The 27,405-nt window shown below is 44.2% G+C and overlaps 1 pseudogene across 1 annotated transcript; it reads right to left on the bottom strand.

The window, feature by feature from the left end:
• Nucleotides 1-504: 504 nt before the first annotated feature.
• Nucleotides 505-27,108, bottom strand: LOC306966776 (annotated as a pseudogene). Its single transcript has 17 exons — nt 26,984-27,108; nt 26,130-26,169; nt 23,779-23,971; nt 16,607-16,911; nt 14,761-16,498; nt 14,526-14,693; nt 14,383-14,429; nt 13,651-14,173; nt 6,137-6,277; nt 5,818-5,958; nt 4,358-4,397; nt 4,069-4,261; nt 2,513-3,932; nt 1,698-2,392; nt 1,463-1,630; nt 1,320-1,366; nt 505-1,088 (listed from the first exon to the last, which is right to left on the bottom strand). The product of its transcript is annotated as an uncharacterized misc_RNA (transcript).
• Between the last annotated feature and the right edge of the window lie 297 nt (nt 27,109-27,405).

Raw genomic sequence — 27,405 nt, 5'->3', positions numbered from 1 at the left:
TTCGGAAGCATCTTGTCATGGTGGACGCTGACGCACATCCGGTTTGGTGTAAGAGCTCTCACCAATCTGCTTGTTTCGGACGCAGCCTTAGATTTGGATCATCTCAAACTGGACAAAATGTGGTCGGTTCAGGTGGAGGTTAACAGGTTAAAACTACATTATTATAGATTCAATAGACTCATCTTTATCTGCCGGGCGGGTGGTGGGCAAGAACAGACTTTTTTTCGGAAAAAAAAGTTGCACAAATGAGCGACTGGTGCAATTGTGTGAGAAAGTGCGTTGCCCAATAACAGAGACATTAAGAACTCGTGAGACTTGGATTTGAACCGTCGACCTCACAGTAACAGGGATGAGCGCCGTGTGTCTGTCAGAGCCTCAAACACACGAGTGATGATTTCATGAAGACGGGTTTTATTTTCAACAGTAAATCAGTGATTACAGACAGAGCCGGCTGTGATTGGTCCTTACAGCTGTCAATCAAATGTGTGTCATGAAAGAGTTCAGTCACAGAGGTCCACCAGGGGGCGCTCTCCTCAGATCCATCACAGACACAGAGGAACCTTCATCCCACAGCCCAAACCCAGGAAACAGAGGCTCAGTGAAGGAGGAGGTGAAGGTGTAAATGTGGGAAAGTTTTCCACCAGAGCGGACGTCATAGAAGGACAGAGCTCCAGCCTCAGAGTCCAGGAACACGCCCACTACAGCTGAGTCGGGGAGAGAGGAGGCGGAGGAGGAGGGGAGGAGCTCTGTTTCTCTCTTGTTGTGACGGACATAGTACCATCCACCACTGACCCTCAGACTCCAGGACTGATCATTGTTTCCAAACTCACTCTCCCCTCTGTATCCTCTCCGTCTGATTCCTCTGTAACTCACTGCTATATCAGCCCCAAACCTCCCGCTCCACTGCACCTCCCAGTAACAGCGCCCCCTCAGGCCAGTGGAGCTCAGGACCTGAGGCTGGTCCATGAACCTGTCCTCATGATCTGGATTCTGCTGCTCCTCTGTCACTCTGGTCACAGTCTGTTTGTCCTCAGACAGAAGGAGGTTCCTCTGAGCTGTGTTTGGATCCAGAGAAAACTCACAGGAATCTGAGGAAACAAACACAACTCATGACATCACTTCCTGTTCCTGTGTCTGAAGAGTTCTTTCATGTGTAATAAGCTGTGATAAGTCTGACACATATATTCAGAAAAGCATGGATTTGGTGCATAATTTGTGAATTAAATCTATCACTTTGCAGATTTTTCCTCTAAAAACAGAGAACGTAAACCTGATGAAGTTCAAGTTATTTCCAAAGAATGAATAAAACACAGACTCACATTTCCTCAGACCTGGGACCATCCACTGTTCTCCAGCAGGATCCAGCCTGAAACACACAAGTCCAGTTTACTGTAGACCAGACCAGACCTGGACCAACCATGGACCAGAGACAAGACCCTGAGAGAGTCCAGGGGGGGCTCACCTGAGAGAGTGCAGGGGCCCCTGAGGGGCCCGTAGAGCGGTCAGGAGCTCGGCCGAGGGTCCTGGATGGTTGTAGCTCAGGTCTAACTCTCTCAGGTGGGAGGGGGCGGAGCTCAGAGCTGAGGCCAGAGAAGCCCCGCCCCTCTCTGAGACCAGACATCCAGACAGACTAAAGACACACAGCGTTAGCCTCTAATGTGGACACAGAGACAGAGTGCATCATGGGAGCGTCTCACCTGAGGGTGTGCAGTCTGCAGGGGGCGCTCTTCAGTCCAGAACACAGCAGCTCCACTCCTGAGTCCTGGAGGTCGTTGTTACTGAGATCCAGGTGAGTCAGACTGGAGGAGCTGAGGACTGAGGCCAGAGGAGCACAGCTGAGAGGAGACAGGCCACAGCCGCTCAGACTGAGGACAGAGAGGACGATTAGAGACGAGAGCCAAGACACAAGTGTTTAAATACAGTCTGGACTCACATGGCTTTGGGGGAGACTTTGACGACCGGCAGCAGCTTCAGGAGAACTGTCTCTGAGGCCTGGTATTTCCTGAGGTCAAACTCCTCCAGGTCTGAGTCTGAAGACAGTAAGAGGAAGGACAGAGCAGACCAATGAGCAGGAGAACTTAACCAGGAGAGACGTCCTTCTCTCATGCGTGTCTGTATGTGGTCCATCAGACTGTGGTCGTTGAGTTCGTTCAGACAGTGGAGCAGGTTCAGGCTCCTCTCTGCAGACAGACCCTCTTCATCCAGCTTCTCTTTGATGTACTTTGCTGTCTCCTGATTGGATGAGTCACTTCCTGTGTGAGTCAGCTGACCTGGCAGCAGGCTCTGATTGGTCGGCAGAGACATCCCCAGGAGGAAGCGCAGGAACAGGTCCAGGTGTCCGTTTGGACTCTGTAAGGCCTGGTCCACAGCAGAGCGGTAGAAGGTCTCAGGGCTCTCAGAGGACTGTGGTGTGGACAGCAGGTTCTCCTCGGGGTCAGGGCTCTCAGAGGAGTGTGGTGTGGACAGCAGGTTCTCCTCGGGGTCAGGGCTCTCAGAGGAGTGTGGTGTGGACAGCAGGTTCTCCTCGGGGTCAGGGCTCTCAGAGAAGTGTGGTGTGGACAGCAGGTTCTCCCCAGAGCTGAAGAAGGTCTCATGGACGTGAAGAGCAGCCAGAAACTCCTGCACAGTCAGATGGATGAAGCAGTAGACCTTGTCCTGGTACAGGCCTGGCTCCTCTCTAAAGACCTGAGTGAAGACTCCGGAGTACACTGAGGCGGCTGCAGCGTCCAGCCCACACTCGCTCAGGTCACTCTCGTAGAAGATCAGGTTTCCTTTCTGCAGCTGCTCAAAGGCCAGTTTCCCCAGAGACTGCACCATCTCCCAGGTCTCTGGAGTCCAGGGAAGGTCTGTCCCAGATCCCTCATGATACTTGATGTTCTTGACTTTGGCCTGGACCACCAGGAGGTGGATGTACATCTGGGTGAGGGTGCGGGGCAGCTCTCCTCTCTCTCTGGTCTCCATCAGATGGAGCAGGACTGTGGAGAGGATCCAGCAGAAGACTGGGATGTGGCACATGATGTACAGGCTGCGGATGCTCTTGATGTGGGAGATGACGGCTGTGGCCTGCTGCTCGTCTGTGAACCTCTTCCTGAAGTACTGCTCCTTCTGTGGGTCGGTGAACCCTCGCACCTCTGTCACCATGGAGACGCACTCAGCAGGGATCTGATTGGCCGCCGCGGGGCGTGTGGTTATCCAGAAGCGAGCGGAGGGAAGCAGGCTCCCCCTGATGAGGTTCACCAGCAGCTCCTCCACTGAGGCGCTCTCTGTGGGCTCCGTCAGGACCCGGGTCCGGCTGAAGTCCAGAGGAAGTCTGCACTCGTCCAGACCGTCAAAGATGAAGAGCACCTGGAGCTGCTGAAAGCTGCAGAGACCTTTGGTTTGACTGAAGAAGTGGTGCAGCAGCTCCAGCAGGCTGTACTCTGTGTCTCTGAGCACATTGAGCTCTCTGAAAGTGAAGGGGAACAGCAGCTGGACGTCCTGGTGGGCTCTGCCTTCAGCCCAGTCCAGACTCACCTTCTGAGTCAGCACTGTTTTCCCCACGCCGGCCACGCCCTTCGTCAGCACCGTCCTGATTGGTCCCTCCTCTGTCTGCTCTGCTCTGATTGGTCCCTCCTCTGTCAGCTCCGCTCTGATTGGTCCCTCCTCTGTCAGCTCTTCTCTGATTGGCTGCTGTCTGTGGGCGGGGCCTTTAAACAGGTCTTCACATGTGATGCTGGTCTCTGCAGCGGCTGGTTTCCTGGACGCCGTCTCGATGTGTCTGACCTCATGTTCCTGGTTGACCTCTGAGGCCCCTCCCTCTGTGATGTAGAGCTCTGTGTAGATCTGGTTCAGGGGGGCGGAGTTTCCTGCTGTAACCACGCCCTCAAACACACAGCTGAACCTCTGCTGCAGATGACTCTTCAGTTTGTCTCTGCAAACTCCAACAGGACTCCCTGAATAAAGACAGAGACAACAGTGAACTCCAGCTCCTTCAGTGGATCCACTTTCTCATCTGTGATTAAACTCTTCACTGGGCAGTAACCCCAAATATAACTTATTAAAGTTATGTAGATGTGGAAGAGTTCTTACTGGAGCTCAGACGCTCGGCCAGCTGCTCCTGCTTCATCCTCCTCAGGAAGTCCTGGGTGATGTTCAGCACAGCCTCTCTGCTGCTCTGCTCCTCCTCACTCTCTGAGCTACTCTCTGGGTACTCTGAGACCAGGAGTCTGTGGAGCCTCTGCAGCTGCTCTTTGACAAACGTCAGGATGTCCTCCTCCAGACGCTGGGATAGAATCAGATTTAAAGAGTTTCAGTCAAAGAGAGGACCTGAGGAGCCCCACTGAGAACCCCCCACATGCTGCAGTCGTGGGATACTCACTGTGAATATGGCGTCCAGCTGCTCCTCTGGGCCTGGCTCCCTGTGAACCAACAAACAGGAACATAAGAGACTGAGCAGAGACCACTGCAGCCTCTGGACTCATTTAGACTCACAAGAAAGTCCTCCACAGACCTCCTGAGGACTCACTATCTACAGCTCACACCAGGACTAAACCAGGACTAAACCAGGTCTGACTGAACCAGGACTAAACCAGGTCTGACTCTGATCCAGGACTAAACCAGGTCTTACCTCTGGTCATCAGGAAGAGGCTCTCTGAAGTCAGGATTCCAGTCTTTGGAGTGATCACTTTCGGAGTTGGGAGAAGGTGGGTCCACATAGAACGAGAAGAAGAGTCCATTTGAACAGAAGGTCATGTTTTACTAAACAGATTTTTCTCTTTGTGAAGCTTCACATTGCGCTTGATTAGTTTCCACTGATGCATGAAATACTTTATTTTTCCACTCTTGCAAAATACAGCTACAGAGGCCACAACAGTTTGTTTTCAAGAAGTAAAATTATGAGATGAAAAATCTTCTTAAATTACAAATATTTAGGGATTCACCTATTTTCAAATGTGAACTAAACATAAACATAATAGATTTTTGATGCTTTTCTAAAGATTAGGAAACTTATCAATCTATTGTCTGAGTAAGTGGCAAAGTGCAATCAAAGCATGTCAAGTTATGACTAAACATACAGATGAAAGCAATAATAAATCACATTTAAAACATTGAAATGTGTTTAACTTTATAACATTTATATGTTTGGTTTGTGAGGCCGGATTTACGAAGCGTTTGAACTTCTCACAGTCTAGAACCTGGCACAGTGAAACAGGCCCTAAATGTGAGGCTTGAGTTCGCTGACCTCAATATTATTTTTATGTAATTTTGTTGTTGTGGGACATATTGTGTCATTTCAAAACACAAAACGAAATAGTTTACTGTATAAGGTATAACGCAAGAATTGGGCTTGGCAACATTGATTTTTGAAATCGGCACCGTTAAATTAGTAAATGTATGTAAATTGTCCTGACAGAAATGCCCATCGGTGTCACATTTTCCCCCCTGACTATTATTGCTGTTTGATTTTAATTTTAGTATAACTAATTCTCACACTTTGGCTGGTGTCGTGTAAGAATTGTGTAGACAAGGTTTCTTGCTTTTTAGACTCCTTCCAGCCCAGCACAGATCAGTGGATTGATAACAAGGAGGGTAAACAGGGTTGTTGATCCTGAAACTCACAATAAAAGTGTGTCTGAACAATTTGAGAGCAGTATTTTTCCCCAAACAGACCAGGATCAGTGAGAGGAGTGAAACTAGTAAAGCTCATGTACGTTTCTTTGGTGCACCTGACCATTATAAACAATCAAGGTGAGAGAACATGATTATGGAGGAGTCATAAAGTAAACACATCAACCAATAACAGAAACAGCCCAACAATGTCTTATCAATGTGACTTACCTCTGGTCGTCAGGAGGAGGTTCATTAAAGAAAGGAGGAAGGCCTTTAGAGTGGTCACTTTTCAGAGACACAGAGCTGGGAGCAGGTTCAGGTCTTGGTTTGGACCCAGGGCCAGGTCCACGTGGGTCCATGTTGTAGATGCTGAGAATCAGAACAGTCGGTTTACAATTTAGAAACATAACTCCATATTTGTACATGTTTGCCCTGTGCCGATAGCATGCAACACTTTACAAACTGAACTAAGATCGAGTGAACTGAGATTCTTTTGAGCAGGGATGGTGTTTCTCAATTGTTCCTTATAGTGGTTAAAGCGACTTACCTCTGGTCTTCAGGAGGAGGTTCTCTAAAGTAAGGAGGAAGGCCTTTAGAGTGGTCACTTTTCACAGACACAGAGCTGGGAGCAGGTTCAGGTCTGGGTTTAGACCCGGGGCCAGGTCCACGTGGGTCCATGTTGTAGCTGCTGAGAATCAGAAGAGTCTATATGAACAAGCATGAATGCTCACAGTTGATCAAATCTGTCCTCCATTTGTGACTTTACTAATTATTCTCTACAGCAGAGCTCACTTTTTTCTTTGAAGACCCCCCGAAGCTAAATATTATACAACAAATACCACATAATCAGTGTCACAGAGTTGTTGTTTTGAAACTATTGACCTAGAACAGTACTTCATTGTACATTTACCTATCCTTAGTATTAGTGGTATTCCTTGTTCCTGTTAAATGGGTTAGTAAGATTATTATAATTGAGCTACTGTGGCAATGAAATGTTCTTTGTGATTTTATCTTCAAAATCATTCTTCTGCATAAAAACTTTAAAGACATACAGTAACATGTTCTACTATTAGGCTGAGCACCTGTCCCTCTTCTGGTCGCACTGTCCCCGTCCCACCGTCAGATAATGTCCCACTTTTTCAATATAGTAAGATTTACGCAGAGAATGAAAAAATTATCCACCTATTTTTTTGAGTCACGAAAGGAATTGTGCCAAAATTAAGACATTCTATTAAGGTGTTAAATCTACACCTTGTATAAAAATAAACAAATCGTGTGTTCCAAAGCAGCTTTAACTGCATGTTTGGATGAAAATGTCAATGCATTTTGAAAATGTACATCAGTTTCACGCATTATTTTGCCCATTTTTTCCAAATATCCAAATTTGAATCCCTCCATGTCCCACTTGCCTATTTACTTGACTCATTACTTACTCATTTCTATTAAAGAGGGGGTATTCTGCTTTTTTCAGTCCCACAGCACCAGTCTATATCACACTACAATGATGACAAACCTTCTGCTGGTCTGTAAATGCAGTAAATTAGAATAACTGCCTTGTATAAAATGTCTCTCTCAAAATGGCTGTAGTGAATGTCTTGAAATAGGCCTCTTTCTCTTTAACCCCTTAACTCCCACCTGAACCGAGCACATTTTCTCCAGTTTGGCTTTACCCCAATCCAAAAGCTTCTGGAAAAAAGCTGTGAGAATAAAAAAGTGACAAAAAAATGCTGAAAAAGTGGCAAAAATGTCACAAGAAATTGACAAAATATTACGAAAAAAAAAAAAAAAAATGAAAAAAAATTGACAACAAAATTACAAAAAATTGACAAAAATGACAAAAAAGTGATTAAAAAATGGACAGATTTTATAAAAAAAATTACGAAAAAATGACAAAAAATTGACAAAAAAATTACAAAAAATTTACGAAAAAATGACAAAAAATTTGACAAAAAAAAGACAAAAAAGTTACCAAAATGAGTTGAATACCCAACAAAAAAATGATGGAGAAAAAAATCTGATGACGTGAGGAAAAAGCTCCTCTCGATTCAGGCGGGAGTTAAGAGGTTAACTAGTTAGCATTAGCTTTGTTAGAAGATTAACACAAGTAGCTGAAACTTCAGAGAAGACGTTGTATAATCTGGTCCTGTTCGTCACTAAAGCGGATATTTACACTGACTGTTGAGACTGAGATAAAGCTGAGTTCTTCTGTTCACTCTGTGCTCCAAAACAGCTCCTTATGAACACAAGAAAACAAGAAAATCAGCGAAAACAGCAGAAGCTTCTGGAAAAAAAGGTGAGAAAATAGCAACAAAACTGAGACTAAAACAATGATGGAAATGTGACAATAAAGTGACGAAAAATGGACGAAAAAATGACAAAATGTGACAAAAAATGACCCAAAAAAATGACAAAAATGTTCCTAGGAGGACTCAGGCAAACCTATCCCTAAAATGGCCGCCATCAGAGTTTTTACAGATTACTCAGAAACACGTGAATGTGCCAAGGCAACACTTCAGGCATGTTTTTAATGAGGGAGTGACAGAATAACATGATGTAAAGCTTGAAAAAGTCCATTTTGCATAATACCCCCCCTTTAAAGACTTAAATTCAGATTCAGTTTCATATCTTTTTCGTTTAAAGAAGGTTTACTTCGCACATCTCTTTGTTTGAAGTGCGTAAGAAAAGGCATAGAGGCCAAACGTAGAACAGGAAAAATCTCACGCACACTGTATACTTGCAACACCAGTGTTCCTTTATTTAATGCATCGTTTCTGCCAGTGGCTTTCATCAGGCTAAATGTTTTTCATGTATGAGAAGCCATCCGTAAATAGGGCGTGGCCCATCTTTATAATTTGAAATAAGACACTAAACGAGGACTAAACTCGGGCTTTGTCAGTAACAAAGCAGGAAGTACCCATGTCTGATTTTGAACCACACCTGAGTCAAACAGGACCAAATCTATTCCAGGCCTTAAATCCAAACTGCTCAAGTCTTGAATCGTGACTAAACACGGACTAAAGCTTCATTTCTTTTTGACCCATGGAAACGATAACAAAAGGAAACAAAGTGATCATCAAAAACTCACTGCGTCAGCGCCGTCTCTCAATCCTCTCCTTCTCTCACCTGTCAGGACTTGCTCACCTGGAGTCACGTGACCGCTCTGGCCCCTCCCCCTCTGCCTCCTCTGTGACTGAGGTGTCGTGGCTCTGAGCTCCAGCAGAGGGCGCCACACTCTGGGTCTGTTAGTTCAGTCTCTTCGATGGAGGCAGTGGTGCTCTTTATGGATAACTTTAGTTTGATTTAAGTCTCTTTTCTATATTTAGTGGGTGGATGGATGGATGGATGGATGGATGGATGGATGGATGGATGGATGGATGGATGGATGGATGGATGGATGGATGGATGGATGGATGGATGGATGGATGGAGCTTCAATCCACTGTTCAGGTTTCAAATTGTGTCTTAGCGAGACTTAAACAACACCAGAGACATTTTTCCCTAAATTTCTGCTTTAACGATTTACTGAAGGACAGAAAACATTTATCCAACGACGAAAAAAAACAGGTTCAGAGCCTTTAACCCCTTTACCCCCACCTGAACCGAGCACATTTTCTCCAGTTTGGCTTTACCCCAATCCAAAAGCTTCTGGAAAAAAGGTGAGAAAATAGCAACAAAACTGAGACGAAAACAATGATGGAAATGTGACAAAAAAGTGACGAAAAATTGATGAAAAAGTGGCAAAAATGTCACAAAAATATCACAAGAAATTGACAAAAATTTGATAAAAATCTGACAAAAAAATACAAAAAAGTGAAAAAAATGCAAAAAAAAATTGACCAAAAAATGACAAAAATTTGACCCAAAAAAAATCAAAAAAATTACAAAAAAACTAACAAAAATGTGACAAAAATGTGATAAAACATTGACAAAAAAGTGACGAAAAATTTATGAAAAGGTGGCAAAAATGTCACAAAAATGTCACAAGAAATTGACAAAAAAATTCCAAAAAATGTGACAAAAAAATGACAGAAATGAGTTGAAAACCCAACAAAAAAATGATGGAAAAAAATCTGATGCCGTGAGGAAAAAGATGCTCTCGGTTCAGGCGGGAGTTAAGAGGTTAATCTAAATGAATGGAAATGACAAAACTCACGGTGCAGTGACGTAGTTTACGTGACGTAGTTTACGTCCCTCCCTGAGGCCGCGGGCACGAGCTGAACAAACGGTGACGATATAAAACCATTTTATTCAAACATTAACGATGTTAAATGTAAAGAACATGTTTGTAAAAGCAACATATTTCTTCATAATTCTTAGAGAACGTTTGATTCCTGTGATTTAATTTAAAAAACAAAACGAGCTAACGTCTTTCAGTTATTACAGTTAGCTTAAATCTGCGGCCGTTTTTTCTGCTGTTTTCGCTGATTTTCTTGTTTTCTTGTGTTCATAAGGAGCTGTTTTGGAGCACAGAGTGAACAGAAGAACTCACCTTTATCTCAGTCTCAAACAGGTCCGTGTAAATATCCGCTTTAGTGACAGGACCAGATTATACAACGTCTTCTCTGAAGTTTCAGCTACTTGTGTTAATCTTCTAACAAAGCTAATGCTAACTAGTTAACCTCTTAACTCCCGCCTGAACCGAGAGGATCTTTTGCCTCACGGCATCAGATTTTTTTTCCCATCATTTTTTTGTTGGGTATTTAACTCATTTTTGTAACTTTTTTGTCATTTTTTGTCCATTTTTTGTCATTTTTTCGTCAATTTTTTGTAATTTTTTGGTCAAATTTTTATAACATTTTTTGTCACTTTTGTTGTCGTTTTTTTTGTAACATTTTTGTCATTTTTTTGTATTTTTTTTAATCAAGTCTTTGTCAATTTTAATAAATTTTTTGTCATTTTTTTGTCATTTTTTTGTCATTTTTTGTCAAATTTTGTACATTTTTTGTCAAATTTTTCATCACATTTTTGTCATTTTTCGTAATTTTTTTTATCAAATCTGTCATTTTTTTGTATTTTTTTTAATCAAGTCTTTGTCAATTTTAATAAATTTTTTGTCATTTTTTTGTCATTTTTTTGTCATTTTTTGTCAAATTTTGTACATTTTTTGTCAAATTTTTCATCACATTTTTGTCATTTTTCGTAATTTTTTTTATCAAATCTGTCATTTTTTTGTCATTTTTTTTATCAAATCTTTGTCAATTTTAATATTTTTTTTGTCATTTTTTGTCAAATTTTTTATCACATTTTTGTCATTTTTTCGTAATTTTTTTGTCAATTTCTTGTGACATTTTTTCCACTTTTTCATCTATTTTTCGTCACTTTTTTGTCACATTTCCATCAGTGTTTTCGTCTCAGTTTTGTTGCTATTTTCACACCTTTTTTCCAGAAGCTTTTGGATTGGGGTAAAGCCAAACTGGAGAAAATGTGCTCGGTTCAGGCGGGAGTTAAGGGGTTAATGGTTAAAATATGGAACTGTCAGTGAACATGAGGTTGTGGTTTATTAGTTGCGTTTACTCAAGTACTGTCATGATATGAGGCAAGACACGGGTCATGATCTTCATTAAAGAGGTTTTATGGGGAAACGTCAACAACAGTATTGTGGCGCCCTCTAGTGGTTAGAGTAACTTCTATAGGCAACTCAATGTATGTTTTAATGTAATCTCATTCATTATGTTTTAGCTCATGAATTGACTGAAGGGTCTGTGGTTTTGATTTGTTGCCTCAGAACCGCCGCCTCAGAACCGCCGCCTCAGAACCGCCGCCTCAGAACCGCCGCCTCAGAACCGCCGCCTCAGAACCTGGGAGTCCGGGTCATGTGACTGGAGGATTTCACAGCTGTTCTTCACAAACAGGTCCATACGAGCGATCGCTGTTATTGTTTACGGTTTTATAAAATGATAAGTTTAACAGTTTCATTTCAGAGCTAGATTTTATATCACATTAAGAACAGAATATGATTTTATTTTTGTTACATTAGCAAACGTGTAAAACGCTTTGTTCTGCATGTTTAATGAATGCTACAGAAGGTAGTTTTAGTTTCCCAATAGGTCTTATCGTTTCTGTTTTCGATCAGGCTTTGGGTTAATGCTTTTAATACTTTTCAAGGATGACGCCGACACACATTTGGGAACTAATATTAAACAAAATACCTTCACCTGCTTTTAAAACTGTTGCTAATTAATACTTATGCAACTTAATCTCTCCCTGTAAAGAAACTTCCTCCAGGTGAATGAACCTTTTCCATGTTTCCTCCAGGGGGCAGTAAAGCAGTGGCAGAACAGAGGAGCACAGAGAAGGCCCTACACAGAGACTTCGTCCGAAACGAGCAGATCGGTAAGAGCTCTTACTCCAAACCAGATGTGCGTCAGCGTCCGCCATGACAAGATGCTTCCGAATTGGTCTGTCAGTTAGCAAGTAGTTAGGAAAAGGAGCCTCGATGCTAACTATCATAGCCTCTTTAGCATAGGGACCTCTGATGCTAACTATCATAGCCACTTTAGCATAGAGACCTCTGATGCTAACTATCATAGCCACTTTAGCATAGGGACCTCTGGTGCTAACTATCATAGCCACTTTAGCATAGGGACCTCTGGTGCTAACTATCATAGCCACTTTAGCATAGGGGCCTCTGGTGCTAACTATCATAGCCACTTTAGCATAGGGACCTCTGGTGCTAACTATCATAGCCACTTTAGCATAGGGACCTCTGGTGCTAACTATCATAGCCACTTTAGCATAGGGACCTCTGGTGCTAACTATCATAGCCACTTTAGCATAGGGACCTCTGGTGCTAACTAGCATAGCCACTTTAGCATAGGGACCTCTGGTGCTAACTATCATAGCCACTTTAGCATAGGGACCTCTGATGCTAACTAACCGGTGATTAGGAGCTATGTGCCATCCCATAAGCCACTGCACCAACCCCCCCCCCCCCCCTCGCCCCCACCCTCAGTGATTCATGAGCAACCACTGTTGACAGGAGCACATTTAATAATAAAAATATGGAACAAGATTCTGCACAAGCCAAACTTTATAAAAGTGATAAATCCATGTCGTCGTCCCCACAGCTCAGTCACATGTCAGAGTTAAAGAGACGCATCAGTAACGGATTAAATGAAGCAGTTTGTTCTTTTGTTTCATTTAGTAGAAACTTAAGCCACTTGGATCATTTGCTTCTGTAGTTTTAAGAAACAGCTGCTGAAATAAAATAACACTAAAGGGAAATGTTTGGATCATTTGGATTTATTTTTCTCCTTAAACGTCTTTGTTTGGACACTATGTTGTTGTTGGACACTAGGGGGCGACATGCACTTTTGTTTGGCCTGCACTCCACCAATAACTTTAAAGAAGAAGAAGAACAGCTGTTGGTGACGTCACTTCCCTTTCCCCTGTTTAAGGACGGACGGATTGTTCAAAATGCAGCTGAAGCTCTAGTTCACTATCTGCACAGATCTAACAGTCGACCCCAGGTCAAAGGTTAAGGAGTTAGATGCTCATGTTAGAGGCTGTTATGTGATGGTTTCAGACGCAGCCAGAGACTTCGGACCTGGCTCTGTCTGAAGAAACCCTGCGGTGATAACGACGGGTCAGTTTGTCAGGCGGTGAGTCCAGCTCTTATGTTTCATGCTTCAGTTTCCCCAAAACAGAGGGAGGTTTTGATCATGTCTTATCCATGACTTTTACAAATACATAATCTACAGTAACATAAGGTTCATAATGAAACATCTGATGTGTCATGTTTGTGTAGAATCTGCTGTTGGATGTTGTGACGTCAGACTCTGATCAAACCTGAGCTTCTGGATCATAGTTCAGATCATTGATACGAGTTCCTGTTGCAGATGTTTTATTGTATTATTCACATTGTGTGGCTTAATGGACCTTTTCGTAAACGTAGAAAGGACCAGATTTGTTCCTTCATCAGTGATTTTGTTTGGTTTGAGGTTCTTTGATTGAAAAGGAAACAGTGAAAATGTAAAGGGTCGTAAAGAAGTGTTTTACAGTCATAAAAGAGTTCAGTCACAGAGGTCCACCAGGGGGCGCTCTCCTCAGATCCAACACAGACACAGAGGAACCTTCATTCCACAGCCCAAACCCAGGAAACAGAGGCTCAGTGAAGGAGGAGGTGAAGGTGTACATGTGGGAAAGTTTTCCACCAGAGCCGACCTCATAGAAGGACAGAGCTCCAGCCTCAGAGTCCAGGAACACGCCCACTACACCTGAGGGAGAGCGAGAGGAGAGGAGGTTTGTTTGTCTCTTGTTGTGACGGACATAGTAGTATCCACCGCTGATCCTCAGACTCCAGGACTGATCATTGTTTCCAAACTCACTCTCCTCTCTGTCTCCTCTCCGTCTGATTCCTCTGTAACTCACTGCTATATCAATCCTCCACCTCCCCCTCCACTGCACCTCCCAGTAACAGCGCCCCCTCAGGCCAGTGGAGCTCAGGACCTGAGGCTGGTCCATGAACCTGTCGTCATGATCTGGATACTGCTGCTCCTCTGTCACTCTGGTCACAGTCCGTTTGTCCTCAGACAGAAGGAGGTTCCTCTGAGCTGTGTTTGGATCCAGAGAAAACTCACAGGAATCTGAGGAAACAAACACAACTCATGACATCACTTCCTGTTCCTGTGTCTGAAGAGTTCTTTCATGTGTAATAAGCTATAATAAGTCTGACACAGATATTCAGAAAAGCATGGATTTGGTGCATAATTTGTGAATTAAATCTATCAATTTGCAGATTTAAACCTGATGAAGTTCAAGTTATTTCCAAAGAATGAATCAAACACAGACTCACATTTCCTCAGACCTGGGACCATCCACTGTTCTCCAGCAGGATCCAGCCTGAAACACACAAGTCCAGTTTACTGTAGACCAGACCAGACCTGGACCAACCATGGACCAGAGACGAGACCCTGAGAGAGTCCAGGGGGGGCTCACCTGAGAGAGAGCAGGGGCCCCTGAGGGGCCCGTAGAGCGGTCAGGAGCTCGGCCGAGGGTCCTGGATGGTTGTAGCTCAGGTCTAACTCTCTCAGGTGGGAGGGGGCGGAGCTCAGAGCTGAGGCCAGAGAAGCCCCGCCCCTCTCTGAGACCAGACATCCAGACAGACTAAAGACACACAGCATTAGCCTCTAATGTGGACACAGAGACAGAGTGCATCATGGGAGCGTCTCACCTGAGGGTGTGCAGTCTGCAGGGGGCGCTCTTCAGTCCAGAACACAGCAGCTCCACTCCTGAGTCCTGGAGGTCGTTGTTACTGAGATCCAGGTGAGTCAGACTGGAGGAGCTGAGGACTGAGGCCAGACGATCACAGCTGAGAGGAGACAGGCCACAGCCGCTCAGACTGAGGACAGAGAGGACGATTAGAGACGAGAGCCAAGACACAAGTGTTTAAATACAGTCTGGACTCACATGGCTTTGGTGGAGACTTTGACGACCGGCAGCAGCTTCAGGAGAACTTTCTCTGAGCCCTGGTATTTCCTGAGGTCAAACTCCTCCAGGTCTGAGTCTGAGGACAGTAAGAGGAAGGACAGAGCAGACCACAGAGCAGGAGAATATAACCAGGAGAGACGTCCTTCTCTCATGTATCTCTGTATTATCTCCATCAGACTGCGGTCGTTCAGTTCGTTCAGACAGTGGAGCAGGTTCAGGCTCCTCTCTGCAGACAGACCCTCTTCATCCAGCTTCTGTCTGATGTACTCTACTGTCTCCTGATTGGCCGAGTCACTTCCTGTGTGAGTCAGCTGACCTCGCAGCAGGCTCTGATTGGTCGGCAGAGACAGCCCCAGGAGGAAGCGCAGGAACAGGTCCAGGTGTCCGTTTGGACTCTGTAAGGCCTGGTCCACAGCAGAGCGGTAGAAGGTCTCAGGGCTCTCAGAGGAGTGTGGTGAGGACAGCAGGTTCTCCCCAGAGCTGAAGAAGGTCTGGTGAACGTGAAGAGCAGCCAGAAACTCCTGCACAGTCAGATGGATGAAGCAGTAGACCTTGTCCTGGTACAGGCCTGGCTCCTCTCTAAACACCTGTGTGAAGACTCCGGAGTACACTGAGGCGGCTGCAGCGTCCAGCCCACACTCGCTCAGGTCACTCTCGTAGAAGATCAGGTTTCCTTTCTGCAGCTGCTCAAAGGCCAGTTTTCCCAGAGACCGCACCATCTCCCTGGTCTCTGGAGTCCAGTGAAGGTCTGTCCCAGATCCCTCATGATACTTGATGTTCTTGACTTTGGCCTGGACCACCAGGAAGTGGATGTACATCTGGGTGAGGGTGCGGGGCAGCGCTCCTCTCTCTCTGGTCTCCATCAGATGGAGCAGGACTGTGGAGAGGATCCAGCAGAAGATTGGGATGTGGCCCATGATGTACAGGCTGCGGATGCTCTTGATGTGGGAGATGACGGCTGTGGCCTGCTGCTCGTCTGTGAACCTCTTCCTGAAGTACTGCTCCTTCTGTGGGTCGCTGAACCCTCGCACCTCTGTCACCATGGAGACGCACCATGCAGGGATCTGATTGGCCGCCGCGGGGCGTGTGGTTATCCAGAGGCGAGCGGAGGGAAGCAGGCTCCCCCTGATGAGGTTCACCAGCAGCTCCTCCACTGAGGCGCTCTCTGTGGGCTCCGTCAGGACCCGGGTCCGGCTGAAGTCCAGAGGAAGTCTGCACTCGTCCAGACCGTCAAAGATGAAGAGCACCTGGAGCTGCTGAAAGCTGCAGAGACCTTTGGTTTGACTGAAGAAGTGGTGCAGCAGCTCCAGCAGGCTGTACTCTGTGTCTCTGAGCACATTGAGCTCTCTGAAAGTGAAGGGGAACAGCAGCTGGACGTCCTGGTGGGATCTGCCTTCAGCCCAGTCCAGACTCAACTTCTGAGTCAGCACTGTTTTCCCCACGCCGGCCACGCCCTTCGTCAGGACTGTCCTGATTGGTCCCTCCTCTGTCAGCTCCGCTCTGATTGGTCCCTCCTCTGTCAGCTCCGCTCTGATTGGTCCCTCCTCTGTCAGCTCCGCTCTGATTGGTCCCTCCTCTGTCAGCTCCGCTCTGATTGGTCCTTCCTCTGTCAGCTCTGCTCTGATTGGCTGCTGTCTGTGGGCGGGGCCTTTAAACAGGTCTTCACATGTGATGCTGGTCTCTGTAGCGGCTGGTTTCCTGGACGCCGTCTCGATGTGTCTGACCTCATGTTCCTGGTTGACCTCTGAGGCCCCTCCCTCTGTGATGTAGAGCTCTGTGTAGATCTGGTTCAGGGGGGCGGAGTTTCCTGCTTTAGCCACGCCCTCAAACACAGAGCTGAACCTCTGCTGCAGATGAATCTTCAGTTTGTCTCTGCAAACTCCAACAGAACTCCCTGAATAAAGACAGAGACAACAGTCAAGAGTCAAGCTGCTCTGTTGACATTGTCACGGTCATTACTATTTCCACATAACAGGGCTCGACACTAACGTAGTCCCGTTGTCCCGGGGACGGAAAAAAAAAATGCACGGGACGAGATGAGATTTTACCCGGGACGGTCTCGGGACGATAGGCCTTTTATATATGTATTTTTAGGGCTGCAATGATTCATCGATTAAATCGATTACCTCGATTAGTAAAATGCTTTGAATAATATTTTCCCGCTTCGATGATTTGCTTAATTAATATTTCTCATTAAAACCGTATGAAACGGGGCCGCGCCCGGAACTTTACGAGTCGCTTGTTTCCGCACGGCCGCTTCTCAAGAGCACAGCTCTGTGGTTGTTGTAAACACCAGAGCGGAGCTCGCGGTGCTAAACCTCGTAGCCGGGCAGAGCCAGGTAGCAGAGCGGAGAACCAGGCTGTTGTAATTATCAAAACACGGCTCAAACAAGAAGAAACTCCGCAACGAGAGGCAAAGACAGAACGGAGGTTAGCGAGGCGAAAGGACACGCCCCCCCCGCTACCGCCACAACAATGCTAACAGCTGCATCAGTGATGATTTACCATCAGGACCATCTACACTTTCATCCACTGTTACTTCAAAGTGTGACATGATAAGGTAACTTCTCTCCTCCCCCCCCACCAAACACAGCCTTTTACATCCTACTGTATCTACTCCTCCGTTGTTGCAAAGTGGTTTGCGCTAAATATATTTACACTGTATCTACGATTTAAATTAAAGGAATAGGCCACCGTTTTTACGTACTGAGATATGCTCTTACCTCACTTTAGCCAAGTTAATATATCCCCGTCTGGTCTTTGTCCGTGCGCTCACACATACGCAGCCTCTCCCACATGTCACATAGCTCCAAAAAAGCTCACGATAGAAGCTACCAAGCTCTTCCACGTGTTCCCTATTTAAATAAAGTTACGTGAAGTGTTTTCATGCGAAGTATATTTACACAGAAATGTAGCATGTCGATTTTATAAGCAAATAAAAAGGGGGACTATATTGTGAGGCGTAATGATACGAGGAGCAAAACGTCCGCGCAGTAACTCCTAAAGACTTCCCCCGCTCACTTCCGTCAATAACCTTTAGGAGTTACTGCGCGGACGTTTTACTCCTCGTATCATTACGCCTCACAATATAGTCCCCCTTTTTATTTGCTTATAAAATCGACATGCTACATTTCTGGGTAAATATACTTCGCATGAAAACACTTCACATAACTTTATTTAAATAGGGAACACGTGGAAGAGCTTGGTAGCTTCTATCGTGAGCTTTTTTGGAGCTATGTGACATGTGGGAGAGGCTGCGTATGTGCTCCGTTTGTGTGACAGAGCGCACGGACAAAGACCAGACGGGGATATATTAACTTGGCTAAAGTGAGGTAAGAGCATATCTCAGTATATAAAAACGGTGGCCTATTCCTTTAAGATAAATAAAATCACAGATTTACGTAGAGTGACCACCAGTCCCTCTTTTGACTGTCCTGCAGAGCCATGTCGTTCTCCTGCTTAACATGTCCCACTTTATTACTGAAGCCCTCATGATTTTTACGTCTAACTGCTTAATAATATATTGCGATCTGTTGCTCGCCAGTGTTATAAAAGTTGTAATAATGAAAAGGTGTGTCTTTTTTTAGTGGGATAAAAAAAATACCTGATCTATAAAAAACTAAACAAATTCCTCTGTACTGGACCTGCTGGAAAGAGGGGCCCCTCCCAACGGGCCACCTCACCTTACACCAACCATGTAATAATGCTCACACACAAATATAGTTGTGAAGATGATAATGTCTATAAGAAAGCAGCAAGGAATAATAAAATAAAAATATATAAATAAAAAAATAATAATAATGGAAATAATAATAATAATGATAATGATAATGATAATAATAATAAGATACCAGAATTGTTATATCATCATGTGTTATAACAACTAGTATTATTGTATTATTGTGATAGTAAACAAAATAATGGAAATAGGAAAAACTTTCCAAATAATTTACTATTACCATTATAGTAAAGCCAACCATCATAATAACTCATCTAGCCTAGTGGTTCACCAGTAATGAATGGTATTATACAGTTTAAGGAAATACTCCATGTCACCACACAGATAAATGGCTCCAGACTGATGCTCACTGATAACCTGTACAATGCGTTCCATTATGTAATATACAATGTACGGTTAAATGTAAATGATGTCTGTGAATATGATCTTGTAATAACACTGAAAGAATGAACTGAATGTGATTCACGCAAGTGCACACGTGTTATTATGTGTCTTAGGGTTGGGCGATGTCCCCTTAATTGGCCGTTGACGATGTTTACAGTGAACCATCGTGATGGACGATGATATCGTCCATTTCTCATTATAAGCATTTTTTTTAAAGACATTTGCATAGCCTATATATGCTGCATATTACTATGTATGCTAGGAAAATGTGAGATTGCAGGATAAATGGATCTAAACTAAACATGATTTGAACAGAGTCACGGACACGACTTTTGCAAAAGAAATGTGTTAAAACTTGTGTGCAAAGTCTGAGAGGAGAACGACGTATTCAGAGCGTGAACTCCAAGGCTCTTCTCCACTAATACAAATGTAAATCGGAGCTTATTATTTGCATTTGCTCAATTTTAACGTAATGTTTAAGAAACAGTGGGTGAACGGGACAATATTTTGAAGTTTGCGTCGTAGCTGCATTTTTGAAGCTGCTCCACGCGCCGCCCGGTCCGTGTGATCTAACCTCTTAACTCCTGCTGCACCGCGCCTTTCTCTCTCCTCTCTCTTTCCTCTCTCGGTCCTTCGTGAGAATAGTCCACGCGCTCAGCTAGCTCCGATGTGAGAGCCATCTCATTTTAAAACGGTTTAAGTTTCAATACGCAGCAAAGCAAAACAAAACCACGCGCTGTTAAACTCTGAGCTGCAGAGAGAGAGAGAGAGAGAGAGAGAGCCCCGTGCGTCAGAAACAGAGCAGCTGCGTCTTTACGTTAATAACGGCTAACACATCGTGGCTTCTGGCAGGCTACTGACGCTAGCGCGCATATCAGTTAGTTACATCAGTGATTTAATTTACAGTGCAATCCCTGCACAGTTTGTAGGTTCGCAAGGCCTACAGAAGACCAGTGCGTGTTTTTGACGGGAGGGGGCGTGGCATCACGATGGTGGCTCTACATCGTGATGTTGCTCATCCATCGCCGATGGACGATGATATCGTCCATCGGCACAACCCTAATGTGTCTACTTGCGGAAACAAAATCAATTCCAACAATTATAAAAAACAGTTCTAAAAGTCACTACTGAATATGTACAGCACGAGGGTGATTAATAATGGTGAATGAGGTGTAGGCACTCATAAGCTCTGCTTCAGCCGACTCCTTTTGAGCCTAATTGGCTTGTTGCTCGGTGTGGCTATGCTAGTTCCTCTGACCTGAAGGTGTGAGCGCCTGGACTTCCTGTCTGTTTTCTTTTCCTGGAATAATAATCATATTTTCTAAAGATTATGTTGTGGGTGGTGAGTTCCCGGTCGATGATCATTTACTGTGTTCAAATCATGATGTAACGAGTTCAGGGGAGACGCCTGAGATCATGAAGGATTGATAGTTTGTTTTGAAGCTAAAGGCTAACATGCTATAAAAAAATATACATAAAAAGGCACTATTTCAAATTGTGAACCGAGCACATTTTCTCCAGTTTGGCTTTACCCCAATCCAAAAGCTTCTGGAAAAAAGGTGTGAAAATAGCTGAGACGAAAACAAAGATGGAAATGAGAAAACATTGACATAAAAGTGACGAAAAATTGATGAAAAAGTGGCAAAAACATGACAAAAATGTGACAAAAATTTGATTAAAAAATGACTAAAAAATGACCAAAATGTGACAAATGCGATAAAACATTGACGAAAAAAAGGACAAAAATGTGCTACAAATTTGACCAAAGAAATTACAAAAAAATTGACAAAAAAATTACAAAAATTTGACAAAAAAATGACAAAAATGTGACTAAATGTGACTAAAAAAAGACAAAAAATTGATAAAAAATTGACGAAAAAAATAAAACAAAATGTGACAAAAATGAGTTGAATACCCAACAAAAAAATGATGGAAAAAAAAAAATCTGATGACGTGAGGAAAAAAGTTCCTCTCGGTTCAGGCGGGAGTTAAGAGGTTAAATTAGCCTTTAGCTTCAAGACAAACTCCCTGATCCTCACAAACATAAACGTCTCCTCTATGGAAATATTTCTACCAGAAACTCACCGGTCTGAGCTCATCTTAAAGGAAATGAACACGAACAGGAAGTACTAGCGCCCACAGCTTCAGCTCAGAGGAACTAGCGTAGCCACATTGTGCAACAAGCCTATTGTGATGAAATGTTTAAAGAGGGGGTATTATGCTTTTTTCAGCCACATAGCACCAGTCTATATCACACTACAATGATGACGAAACCTTCTGTTGGTCTGTCAATGCAGTAAATTAGAATAACTGCCTTGTATAAAATTGCTCTTTCAAATGGCGGTAGCAAATGACTTGAAATAGGCCCCTGTCTCTTTAAAAACCTCTGACCCTTTGCGACATGCCCCCTCCACACGCTGTCTGTGGCATCACAACACTCCGCTTGTCTCAACAGTATTGAAACTACGATCGGTGCATTTTAATTTTTATTGTTGGAAAGGACCTACTGTTTATCACTTTGTGAACAATGGCCACAGAGGATATTATTTGGAGACGAACCTTCCACACCGGACGCTTGGAAGGGGCTCTTGCCTGAAAAATAACTGCTGTTTGGAGGCTTCTCTTTGCATCTGCCATGCCCTATGGATCTCTAACTATACCCCATGGACGACACCAGGATCTGCAGGAGCCCATACGATTCAAAGACGGACATTATCTGTGCAGGTGGACAATGGTTTTTCGAGGTTACCCGTTAGCTTGTTATAATCGACTACAGCTCATTGTTGATGAAAAGTCTGCAATAAACCACAAATGTGTAAAGCCAGGCTCATTGTGTGATCATCGTAAAGGCTGCTTCAAGTAGTTGCCTGCTTTATTGACGTTATTTGTGCATAATATGCTGTAGAGTGCTGCAACCCGTCCGACGTCCGACGGGACCCGTCGGAACCCGACGGGCTCGGTCGGACTCGGACAAATATTTAGAACATATTTTCGGGCTCGGGTCGGACTCGGACACATCAGCACGATAATAAAAAATTAAAATAAAATGGGTCTGTTTCATTTCATGCATTATAAGCGATCATTTGTCAAAAAACTAAATAAATAGAAGATGCGGCATTTAAACCCGCTTATGCACTGCGCAGTGCGCACGCAGTAATGCTTTTAAGAAGTTGTGAACTGCTGTGACAACGAAACACGTGCAGTGACCGCACAGGTAAAACTGTTGCTTCGCGTAGCCTACGTGCGTGCGTGCGTGCTGCCGTGCGTGCTCCGCTCATCTGTGTTGACGTTACGAATGCCTTTTGATGGATAAAATCTGACTTTTTCCACACAAACAGTATCGTATCCTACTGTGTCATTAGGCTTATGGAAATATTGTGATTTTAAATGTGTCGGGCTCGGTCTGACTCGGACACAAATATCTTAATGCTTGTCGGGCTCGGTTCGGATTTGATCACTGCTCTGTCGGACGAGGGCCGGGCTCGGACAGACAAAAACGGCCCGATCCGCACTCTAATATGCTGCCTGTTTTCAATGAATGTTGTGAAGGTGATGGTTGTTAGCTTGTCGCGGCTAATAGTGCCTTAGCTCCGGGAGAAACCACTCGGCTACGACTCACTGTAGATGAAATGTGAGCAATAAACTACGAAATCAACAAGCCAGGCTCCGTGTGTGATCATCATAAAGGCTGCTTCAAGCAGTTGCCTGTTTTAGTGACGTTTTCAATGCATAATATGCTGCTTGTATTCAGTGAATTTTCCCGTTAGCTTGTCGCGGCTAGCTTGTTAGCTCCGGGAGAAAACCACTCGGCTATGACCCATTGTAGATGAAATGTGAGCAATAAACTTCCAAATCAACACGCCAGGCTCCGTGTGTGATCATTGTTAAACGGTTCTTTATGTGTGTGGTGGTTTTATTGACTTTATGTGTGCATATTTCTCGTTTTCACGTGATGACTCGAGGTTTAGCTTCGCATTAGCTTTCTCCGGAGGCTCTGTGCATCATCAAGGCCCTAAGACATTCCCAGCGCAGAACCAGCCGCTGGAATAAGTGTTCTTGTCACCGGTTTTAATCCTGGGTGTTTCGGTAACAGAAACACTGATGTGTGTCTTTGTAAAAGTCTGCTGTGGCTCCGGTTCACAACACATGAAGCTAATCCTCCATGATGACTCTGTTTACATCTTAGGGCTAGACACTGCGGGGAGGGGGTTCTGCTGAGGAGCAGTGGTTGGTTACTCGGCTGGTGACGAAAGGTCGGAGGCATATCCTGGAGGTCGAGGGCGTTTCCTGAAGGAATCAGGCGTTTTATCCCTAAAATGGCCGCCATCAGAGTTTCTACAGATTACTCGAAAATACGTGAATGTGCCAAGGCAACACTTCAGGCATGGTTTTAATTAGGGAATGACTTAATAACATGATGTAAAGCTTGAAAAAGTCGATTTTGCATAATACCCCCCCTTTAAATAACTGTAAAAATATGAATGTAAACCGCTCAAATAAACAGCTCAATCAATCAATCAAACAGTGAACTCCAGCTCCTTCAGTGGATCCACTTTCTCATCTGTGATTAAACTCTTCACTGGACACTAGCCCCAAATATAACTTATTAAACTTATGTAGATGTGGAAGAGTTCTTACTGGAGCTCAGACGCTCGGCCAGATGCTCCTGCTTCATCCTCCTCAGGAAGTCCAGGGTGATGTTCAGCACAGCCTCTCTGCTGCTCTGCTCCTCCTCACTCTCTGAGCTACTCTCTGGGTACTCTGAGACCAGGAGCCTGTGGAGCGTCTGCAGCTGCTCTTTGACAAACGTCAGGATGTCCTCCTCCAGACGCTGAATAGAATCAGATTTAAAGAGTTTCAGTCAAAGAGAGGACCTGAGGAGCCCCACCAGGGTTCTAGACTGCGACCAAAATGCTCGCATATGCGACTATTTTTAGAGAATGTGTGAGTAGGAGACAGGAGCGACTGGAGAGGAGGAGACAGGAGCAGAAAGAGCTTAGCTGTTTATGTTCCTACCTGAGTTTGCTCTGATCTCCTCGCAGTCAGAAAAAGATTGTTTTAGAGCGCAAATGTAAAGCTAACGGAGTGCTAACGTAAAGCTAACAGAGAGCTAACGTAAAGCTAGCGGAGAGCAAACGTAAAGCTAACAGAGAGCTAACATAAAGCTAACGGAGAGCTAACGTAAAGCTAACAGAGCTAACATAAAGCTAACGGAGAGCGAACGTAAAGCTAACAGAGAGCTAACGTAAAGCTAACGGAGAGCTAACGTAAAGCTAACAGAGAGCTAACGTAAAGCTAACAGAGAGCAAACGTAAAGCTAACAGAGAGCAAACGTAAAGCTAACAGAGAGCTAACGTAAAGCTAACAGAGAGCAAATGTAAAGCTAACAGAGAGCTAACGTAAAGCTAACAGAGAGCAAATGTAAAGCTAACAGATCTAGCGTAAAGCTAACAGAGAGCTAACGTAAAGCTAACAGAAAGCTAGCGTAAAGCTAACAGAGAGCTAACGTAAAGCTAACAGAGAGCAAACGTAAAGCTAACAGAGAGCTAACGTAAAGCTAACAGAGAGCAAACGTAAAGCTAACAGAGAGCTAACGTAAAGCTAACAGAGAGCAAACGTAAAGCTAACAGAGAGCCAACGTAAAGCTAACAGAGAGCTAACATAAAGCTAACAGAGAGCTAACGTAAAGCTAACAGAGAGCGAACGTAAAGCTAACAGAGAGCGAACGTAAAGCTAACAGAGAGCGAACGTAAAGCTAACAGAGGGCTAACGTAAAGCTAGCGGAGAGCTAACGTAAAGCTAACAGAGAGCTAACGTAAAGCTAACAGAGAGCGAACGTAAGGCTAACAGAGAGCAAACGTAAAGCTAGCAGAGAGCAAATGTAAAGCTAACAGAGAGCTAACGTAAAGCTAACAGAGAGCAAATGTAAAGCTAACAGATCTAGCGTAAAGCTAACAGAGAGCTAACGTAAAGCTAACAGAGAGCGAACGTAAAGCTAACAGAGAGCGAACGTAAAGCTAACAGAGAGCGAACGTAAAGCTAACAGAGAGCGAACGTAAAGCTAACAGAGAGCTAACGTAAAGCTAACAGAGAGCTAACGTAAAGCTAGCGGAGAGCTAACGTAAAGCTATCGGAGAGCTAACGTAAAGCTAACAGAGAGCTAACGTAAAGCAAGCGGAGAGCTAACGTAAAGCTAACAGAGAGCGAACGTAAAGCTAACAGAGAGCTAACGTAAAGCTAGCGGAGAGCTAACGTAAAGCTAACAGAGAGCGAACGTAAAGCTAACAGAGAGCTAACGTAAAGCTAACAGAGAGCAAACGTAAAGCTAACAGAGAGCTAACGTAAAGCTAGCGGAGAGCTAACGTAAAGCTAACAGAGAGCTAACGTAAAGCTAACAGAGAGCGAACGTAAAGCTAACAGAGAGCTAACGTAAAGCTAACAGAGAGCTAACGTAAAGCTAACAGCTGCTGTTATGGCCCGCCCTCAGCCACAGCAGATTGAGCTCCTGTACTTTATTTAAGCTTTAGGCTAAAACAGGTACTTTTTGCCTGTGGTTAATACGGTCATAATTGGCAGTATTACATAATTTTATAAGTGAATATCCTGCAAGTGATATTGCAGATTTGGAAAGAAAGAGACAAACAATTGTCAAGGAAGATGAATAATAATGGATTGAAAACACAAAATTAAGAACAATGCAAAAACATATATAATAAAACTATATAAAATCACTTTTATTAATATGAAAAACTCAATTTTAAAAAGTTTTAACATTATTTTAATCATTGTTAGGATCAATTATAAGTTATATCGAACATGTTTATAATTGTCCTTGTTTTAATTTATTAAAATTGTGAATTTTGATATTGTGTCTCGAGTCTGTGCGACCAAATGAAAAAGTTGGTAGCACCAGCGCTACTAAAATAAAAGTTAGTCTTGAGCCCTGCCCACAGAGAACCCCCCACATGCTGTAGTCGTAGGATACTCACCGTGAATATGGCGTCCAGCTGCTTCTTTGGGCCTGGCTCCCTGTGAACCAACAAACAGGAACATTAGAGACTGAGCAGAGACCACTGCAGCCTCTGGACTCATTTAGACTCACAAGAAAGTCCTCCACAGACCTCCTGAGGACTCACTATCTACAGCTCACACCAAGACTAAACCAGGACTAGGGCTGGATACCGTTAAACGGTACCTACTTGGTACCGACCGAAAAGCTCCGGTAGGGAGCGGTATCGAAAAACTTTTTTTTTTTGGTGCTAATTTAGCCTGAAGTTACTGCTGTTGTTTAAACTCCAGCTGCACCGGAGCGTTTGGGATCAAAGATTGTCTCTGGAAAAGGTGAGGCTCACTCTGCATTAGCCATGTTTGGAACAGTTATGGTGCTTTGTCAGTGACAGAGTGAGCGCTCTCACTATGTAACAGATCTGTGACGTGTGAGGAGCTTTCCCTGTGGAACAGCTCAGTGAGTTTAGAAAAGTTTATCTTCAGTAAACGGTCCTGATGTGGATCTGGTCTGTTCCTGCAGCTCAGGAGGGAATAATGTCCAAACTCTCTTTTTATCATGGCTTTAGTGGGAATTCTGCTCAAAACATGACGTTACAGGTGACGCTGCTGCTCCTGTTTTCTGATGTGACGTGTTTGTGCCGTTGTGCTGTTTATTCTCCTCAACGATACTTTTTATGCACATTATTTTAACTCAATTAAAATAACACAGGTATCCAAAAAAAGTACCGTTAAGGCACCGGTACCGAAAAGCAGGTATCGTTAAAGTAGTGGAGGAATGGTACCCAGCCCTAACCAGGACTAAACCAGGTCTGACTCTGGTTTACGCAGGACTTACCTCTGGTCTTCAGGAGGAGGTTCCCTAAAGACAGGAGGGTTTTCTTTAGAGCGGTCACTTCTCAGAGACTCAGAGCTGGGAGCAGGTTTAGGTCTGGGTGTAGACCCGGGGCCAGGTGGGTCCATGTTGAAGCTGCTGAGAATCAGAAGAAGAGTTCATTTGAACAAACACTGAGATTGACTGAGTGTTAAAAGTCCGTGCCCTGACATAGACTACATTACCCAGAATGCATGTGTTCACTTGTAGTTTCACTCACTCGTGGTTGCGCTTGTTGCTTTCACTTTGGTGTGGTCCGGTGCAGTGAGAGCAACATCCACGGAGCAGAGAATGGCCATCCATGTCAATGGTCAATCCTGCTCTAATCTCGTGTGTATGAGTGTCGTGTGCGTCCTTAAGATGTAAGTATAGTTTTTTGCATGACT

This window comes from Gobius niger, assembly GCF_951799975.1.
Source record: "Gobius niger genome assembly, chromosome: 8".
NCBI classification, from domain to species: domain Eukaryota; kingdom Metazoa; phylum Chordata; class Actinopteri; order Gobiiformes; family Gobiidae; genus Gobius; species Gobius niger.
The sequence above is the reverse complement of the archived record's forward strand: the minus strand, read 5'-3'. Positions and strand labels throughout refer to the sequence as shown.